The sequence below is a fragment of the Galeopterus variegatus genome, unplaced genomic scaffold (assembly GCF_000696425.1).
Source record: "Galeopterus variegatus unplaced genomic scaffold, G_variegatus-3.0.2 Scaffold5912, whole genome shotgun sequence".
NCBI classification, from domain to species: Eukaryota; Metazoa; Chordata; class Mammalia; order Dermoptera; family Cynocephalidae; genus Galeopterus; species Galeopterus variegatus.
Window position 1 is genome coordinate 128,175 of NW_007732023.1, and position 8,368 is coordinate 136,542.

The window sequence follows — 8,368 nt, forward strand, 5'->3', positions numbered from 1 at the left end:
GTCATATGGGTATTCTGCAATTCTCCCATCTCTACATTGCTGTTCCTAAGGTTTTTACTTTAGTTATTAGAGATCTAAGGTTTTCGCTTACATTTGTTTTTAGTTAAAAGTATCTACTTACTGTCCACCTCTGAATTCAAACCAGAACGTCTCCTTGGTCAATTACATGTCTAATGTTCAGAAATGATCATTCAAACCAAAATAATCCTCTTTTCCACACAATATGAAGAAAACTAAGGTCACTAACAGGAAGGCATAAACTGCAGTATATTTTTCTAAGAGAACAAAGCTTTCATTAAATACACACACACCATAAACACCTTTATTGTTTTTATTAGACCACATCATAAATCATCTTGAGAGTAGAATAGAAAGTATCAAAAGATTTGTTCTCCTAGTCCTGTGCATCTTCTGCAGTTAAAAAGAGGTATTTATCTGGAAAGGCTGAAGAACTTGCCCTAAAATCCTATTTTTCCTTAAACATTTTCAGGTCTGTCTGGGCCTGTGTCCATGGTCAACTGTTAGCCTTGCAGGAGTTACATGTCTTGGTCTTTCTAGCCTTTCTGTCTTTTGCCTCTGCAGCTCTTCCTGTGGATACCACAATAGCAGGATTTGGGGGTCTGTCTCCCCATGGTATTCCTGCAACAATTTTCCGTATTGGAGAATGGTAACATCTGGGTCTGGTTTAATTGACATTACACTTACACAGGGGCTTTGAGTCCCCCCAGGCAATAGACCAGTATTCATGGCTACAGAGAGCTGGAAATGTGTTTAACATCATTTGGGACATCCCCCACTACAAAACCATCCTCACTAATCAATCATATTCACCCATGAATAATACAAATGAAATTGATTCTGTCTTAAGATAATTTGTCAAATAGTTTTCTTACTGGATGATTCTACTCTCTGTATATTTTAGGAAAAGAAATGCCTGAGATGAAATGCCTCACATTTATTCAATTCTACAAATTGCTGTTTATATTCCTATTTTCATCAAAGTAGTGCTTCTGAAGATGTGCTGTCATTGATAAAATTGTCAAAAGTGAGCCCCATAGAGATACCATGTTCAGAAATGCTCATTGGGCTCAAAAGGTACCTAAAATTCTCTCCTTTTGCACACTTGGTTAGATTAGTGACATATTCTTAGGATCCTCCAAAGAAGAGATTGGTTTCTTTTCTGTTTTTGTGGTGGTGCTTGTGGCTGTGGCTGTGGCTGTGGTCGTGATTGTTACTTGTTTCTCTGTTTCTCTGGCTCTGGCTTTTGCTTTCCTGCTAGTGTTCTTTATCTCTCTAAACAGATGAATAGTTAAACTAAATGTGAACTTCTGAATTGTACTTGTTCATGCTTTTAGGACATAACAAATTAATAAAAATAGATGTGTCCTGATTTAAAACATGCCACCTGGAAAGGCATGCTGTATTATGAAATCATGATAATATAATAACTGCATTCTTACATGGAATTATAAATATTAATCTGTTGAATTCATTTGTCCAATTGTATAAGTTTGTGGAGCAGTGTTTTGACCTTTGTTACATAATTTTGGAACAAGTGGAGTGGCTGACAGGCAGATAAGATAATGTTTCTATCAGGATTTTTCAATGAACTTTGGTTGAAGGCCTGGCAATGGCAAACATCTTCAGATGTTGCTGTAACCATTGTGAATATAAACAAAAAAATCTCTGTTCAAGAAATTTCCCAGAGCACTTTAGTCAAGACTTTTTAGGTTCATCTTTTTTTTTTCTTTCTCCTTTGTCTTCTATTTTTTTAATTTTTTTTTATTTTTTATTTTTTGGAGGGGGGTTTGTTATTGACTGAAGAAATATTTTGATTGCAATGGTGTATCTCCCCTCCACCACTCTGTTTCTCCCTCTCCCCTTTCTCTCTCCCTCCCTCATTAAGATATTAAAATCTGGAGTCTTTGGTAAATCTGCATTAGACAAGTCTATAGGCCAGGAGTGAAATCTAGGCAAACATTGATGGGTTTCCAAAAAAGAACACTCCATGTTCACTGGGCCCTTGCACACCCCACACTAACAAATGACAAGAAGGACGGGGGTAGTTGTTCAAGAGGGGCACCTTTCAGATATCCTGTGAGACCTAATGCAGTTTAACAAATGACTCCACCTGGTTTTCCAGTACGTAACTTGACTGAGACTTGCAATATACCCCTGAGAGTTTCCAGGGGTGTCTTCTGCCTTGTCTATACTGTGTGTGTTTGCTTTGTATCTAAGAGGCACATTCACGTCTTGTGTGCTCATTTGAAATATTTCTTAACATTCCCATTAGCCTGTATATAAGAACCAGAAAGATAATCCTGACATGTTGTAAATGAAGATGTGAGTCTATAACCTTTCTCTTGTTCTTGGGAAAAAATACATTTTCATGCGTATTTTAAACAGAAACTTTGTATATTTGTGTCATGGAAAATATTTATTGTGTAACTGGGATACAAATGGGAATTTAATTGTCATTATATGCTTTGTATGGGGGTGGTGCCCACCAACACCATGTCGCTGGACCCTTGTGGCAAGCCATAACTGCACAAATAGAGCACATTGTCTGTGTGTCTGAGTGCATGTGTGACGTGTCTGTCTTGCTTCATGGGATTTTAGCTTTTCCTTCTTGAAAAACATTGTTTTATAGTTCCAGGAGGCCATGGCTATGTTACTATATAAAGGCAGTGTTTTGAAGTGAAAAATCCTTTCCTCTTGGAAGCTTTTGTTATAATATTATGGTTCAATCAAACAGATTCCACTGGCCTTTGTGAGGGAAGAGGCACTGCTCAAATCCAACTGAGTTTCCAAGAGAAAATTGTAGGTCAAGACACATGGGAGGGAAGATGAAGCCCACCTCAGTCCCAGCAACATGAGCTGACTTGAGCCTTTAGGGTTGGAGTGGGCTTGCTCCTAGCTGCAGCTCAAATCCCTGATGCAGATGTCTGGCCTGGGTTCCCTCCAAGTGAGTAGAGGAGCTAAACCATCAGGAACAGCCTGGCCTGGCTCCCAAGAAGAAAACTTCCTGAGGCCCTGCCCCCAGGGGGAAATTATTTCCCATGCTGGTGTCACCCCAGGTGGTCATTAAAATGCAATGATCATTCAGAAAGTGCCCCCTTGGCTTTAACATACTGCAATTCATCTTTTGAACTATTTTTTCTTGGGTGCAGATTTCCAGTATTCATACTCGTTGCAGATTGACCAACTGTCACTGTTCTTAGCAAGCATGCTTGTCTCAGAATTTCAGTAAGTTCCAATGTTCTGTATAGACCAGTATAACTGACCTAACATCAGTCAACGTAATGAAATGTTATCTGGTTTTTAAAAACTGATTTCATGTGCTTTATATGCATAAAACTGTATCTGCCTGTGTGGCTTTGCATTTCAAATGTGTGGCGCACAAGCGTTTTGTTGGTGCTTTGTTCTCAGTATAGTAACTCTGTGTACAAACATTTTAATGTGGTTTTGTTGTTTTCCAACAAGATGTCTCTGTAAAAATGATATTGGCTGAGCTGGTGCATTGATTTCTCTCATAGAGGCATTAACTATACTGCCAATGCATTGAATTATTTAAAAATGCAAAATAAAATTTTTATGAAAATCTTAATTTATACATGTATGTTTTTCTGCTTACAGACTTTCCCAGCCATAAGTACCTTGTTACCATCTCTTTGTCATTATAGTACATAGCCAATGCTCCCATTTACCTCAACACCTGTAAAACTGAGGGCCATAAAGAAAATAACTCTCACAAAGCCAATTCATTTTATAAGAGAGACCCTTGGATCATCATTCAAGGCTCATTTAAGAGAAAATTGTAAAATGTTTAGTTGTCTGGATTCCTAGTACACAACACAGAAGCTTGCTAAGTATAAGGTCATAACTGTAGCAATTGCTGAGAGAAGAAAGAGAGCAAATTATAAAACCGGACTGAAAACTTAAAAGCGCAGCCGACTGTGTGGCTGTTGAGTGCAGGGGCATGCAGCCACTAGCCTGGGAGGGCACCATAAGCAGTAATTTCAGGTCACAATAATTATTTAAAGCCATCAGAAAAAGGTTAAACTATCTTAAGTATACTCTTTTTACTAAGGCAGAAACATATGCCATACAATTTAGAACTATTTCCTTCAAAATGTTAGACCTTTTCCAGACAGTTAAAGAGTGGATTTCAGGTATCTAGAAATCTGTTCTCTGGCTATGCAAAGTGAGGGATTGCAATGCTAAGACTATACAGTAAAAAACACCTATCAATAAACGCAACATTAGCAATCAGCTTGGCTGAATTTCCTATGAACAAATGAACTACATTTGGCTTGGCCAGATATTTTGACACTGCGTAATCGTAATCACAGTGCAGTGTGAACACTAATGTAGCTAACTGTGGTGAAAACTAATACTTATAACACTACCACTAAGAATTTCAAATCCTTTCAAAAGTTGAAGCCCACAATATCCATAAATATGAAAACTTTTCTTGTGAGATAATGAAGAAATATTTGATTTGAGTAACTAGAGCTAAATGGATTACAAATTTGTTCTCAAGCAACAAAATTGTTTTCTACTTCTCTCAAAAAAAAGCAGGTGCCATAAATTATGATCATGCCTAGGTAAATGTAGGCATGCATGCAGAGAACTGGGAAGAAATATGCAGAATGACATTTTTAAACATTAGACTGCTGGGATTATGCTAATTGATCAATTTGTGTGGCACTTAGGAGCATTAGTAAGGCAGTACTAGCCAGGCACTGTTCTAGCACTTTCTCTTATATTAATTCATGTAATCCTCCTAACTGCCCTATGAGTAGATACTAATATATCTCTGTTGTATAGATGAGAACGTGGAGACACAAAGAGGTTAAGAGGCTTGCCTAAGGTCACACAGCCGGGATTTTGACCCAGTGTGACCCCAAAGGCCTTGATCTTAACCACTACCTTCTACTGTTTCTTGCTTTTGTTAGTAATGCTAAAATTGTTTCTATAGCATGTATCATCTTCTTTTTAGAGACAAAAGTAAAGAAGAACCCTGAGCCCTCAAGGGTTGATGTCCTCTCAGTTCTTCTAGAGGACTCTAAAGGAAAGGCAACGGGCCAGCCTTCCAGAAATGCTTTTGTCCATGAAGACTCAGATCAGAACACAAGAGAAGTCAGCAACTCAGGAAAGGTTTGGTGAGGTGGGGCCTCTTATGCTCGAAAGTAGTAAATATAAGAAAAAAGAGGGCACCATCTTGTTGGCTGGTCACTTGGGCTAGGGTGATGGTCAGGCTTTGGATTGGTAGAGCCTTAGAATCAGTTCATTTTAAAGTCAGGCCCAGCCCCATTGTAACTCCTGCTGCTTGCCTCCGATGTGCAGACCCTGGTTCACAAGGGAAGCAGAACATTCTAGAGGAGCGAGTGCCCTGGGCTTTGAGGCATGATTTCAAAGCAGGTTCTTGCTGCCTGACTTAAGCAAGACAGTTAACCCTTCTGTGCTCCACTTTCTTCCTCTACAAAATGGAATTGGTAATGTCAGCCTTTTCCCAACTAACCAGAGATGAACAAGAAGTCACATAGACCAGGGTTTCTCATCCTATATTCTGTCTGGGCAACTCTTGAGGATTTTGTTTCCCCAAATAATTTCGTCTGGCACACACTTTCATTACGAAGGCCAACAGTCTTAATCCTTTGAGGGTATAAGAGTAGTGAGGGCAACCTAAAGGTTGGATTTCTAGCAGGGGATATGCTGCAAGTGAGTAGGCTGTGGCAGAGTATATCACACAGAGTGCGATATACTCTGAGCCTCATGCTTTGGAGGGAGATCACGTTTAGCTTCTTCAATTTCTCTAGGAGACACATTTTGGGCTTAGGTGGAATATTTTGTCTTTCTAGCCCTGTGACTCTTCACCCTCAGTAATTATAGGGTAGTTAGTGGTGGGGGGGAGTTTAAAAATGCAAATATCAGGCTCACCCCCAGAGATTCTGATTTCATAGGTCTCTGACATCAGTGTCTTTTAAAGCTCCCTTATTGATTCTCATTTGAAATCAGGATGAAGAACCACCGTTCTGGGCTGATCAGAGAGACAGTCCACTTTCATATTCTTACCTTCCAGAGGCAACAGGAGACAATGGTGCTTCTAGTGCTCTAGAAGCACCAAGCTTGGAGTATTTTTCTCCAGGGAAGGGGTTTCCTTTCATGCTTTTGTAACTCTCCAGGAATTTTCTAGTGAACTCAAAACACAATTCATTTGAACATCTTTTCATTTCTCAAATACAGGCCCTGCAGCAGGCCAAAGATGTGAGGGGAAACCCACGAGGAGGGATGCACCTCTCTGGAATCATTCTCTTTAGCATGGCTGGATCTTAGCAAAGGATGATGGTGGTGATCTGAGATTCTCCCAGAACGCCTGACTCTGAGAATACAGCAATGACCCAGGCAGTTAGCAGGAATAACAGAGGTTCACAGAGTTTCATTTAGAAAGCCACTCCCAACATCCTTGTTGGGCCATAGCATTTGCACAACAGAAAACTACAGCCTAAGCAGAGAGGGCAAAGCTTCCTGAGAGTCTCCTGGTGTTACGTAAATGGGTTATCAATGGCCTCTGTGTGTCGGCCCCTGTGTTGTTGACTTCTTTATAGCAGGCCGGTTCCAGTCAGCTCAAAAGCCCTCCAGCCTCAGACTCAATTGTACAGATCTAATTGTTTTAAATATAGCCCAAATAAGCAGAATTTTAACCATTTAGAGATGGTCTGCTTTGCATAGGCCATGAAACTGTGCCCAATATCTGCTAGGCATAGACAAGATAACCCCGGGACTATATAGATGCAGCTGTGCTGTCTGACCCAGAGATCCCCCCCCCACCATGCTGCTGAGTGACAACACATAGACAGTGAGCCCACTCTCTGCCCCTCTCTCTTCTGGGAGTTCCCTTACCCTCCTCCCCTTCCAGGTTGTGAACTCTGCGCCCTAGCCTCTGCAATGTCTCACACTTTGAGGGACTTCCCTCACCCCTTAACATGCAAACCTGTCCAATTGTCAGCCAAATAAAGCTTGTTTTGTGCTGTTCCCACCTCATAGTCAAATGTTTTCCCTTGATCAGTCCCCAAATCTCTCAAACCCACTACACCAGGCAGCAAAAATGGGCTCTGAAGGGTCTCCAAAACCAGCTCCCTCAAGGTATGGCCCAAACACCTCCAGTGCCCTTTGGCGATCAGACCACCTCCCCAGCCCTCAAACTCCAGGTTTGCTCTGGACTTAGGGCCCAGCTCATCTCCCACATTCTGACACAGGGCACCTCAACCTTGACTGGGATTAAAATCTTACCAATTCCTGGGACCCACCCCAGAAATTCTGATCTACTTGATTTGGGTCCTACTCTCCCACCCTCCAGCCTTCAATCCCGCTACATGAGTAGTTTGTAAAGCTCTCCAAGTTGATTCTCATCTGCAGTCAGGATTAAGAATCAATTTTCTAGCCAAAGCTCCTCCAGGTGGGGCTCCACCCCATATCCTCCCCCCTGGCCCCACATTGTCTGGCATAGGAGGACTGGATCCTTGTTATGGCTGAATTTCTGGGCCCATAGCCTATCTTTAGCAGGTCATCAAATGTCATTCAAAAGCCAACAGACATTTGGGTTAGGAGCACATATCCTGACCCCATGGTGTACTTCTTGCATCCCTGAGTATCCTAAAAATCCCTGTGAAATCTGTTACCAACAGAAAGTCATCCACAAAATAATTATAATCTTTCCGAACCCAACTGTCAAGTGGGAATTGAACCTCCTTATGAGTTAAGACAAGCTAGTGCCTTCTTAGAGTATAACCTATGGTTGGAGGCAAAGAAGAGGCCTATGCTTGCATCCGAGCTCTGCACAAACTCCCTAATGACTATTTCCTTTCTGGGATTCAGTGTCCCATCTGTATAATGAGAATGACAACAGTTTTGCTTGATGCCCTATGAGAACATGGATTAGGGCATGACATGTAATTCCTGACAGAGAGCTAATATGGAGCCTAGGCTGGTTCTTCTCCCTAGGGAGAGGAGATATAAAATGCCCCCTCCTCTCCTGCCCATCCTCCCAGAAAGTCTAAGGAATTGCCCAAAATACCTTCTGAAAGCAGACACTTTATTTTAAGCCCTTATTTTATCCTAAAACTTTTGTTTAGTTTACATTATATTCCTTAAGACTTCCATGACTTTTTTAAATATGAAAATTATATTTTTCAAATATGAAAATAATCTTTTTCACTCAAAACTTCCAAATTCATGCTCCTGGATGATGTTCCTTGCTTATTTCATGGTTCCGTAACTCTCAGCCGATCACCGTTCCCTGGCTATGCTCTAAGACCCCATCCGGTTCAAATGCACTGTGTGCTTATAGCTGAAAGTGGTTCTC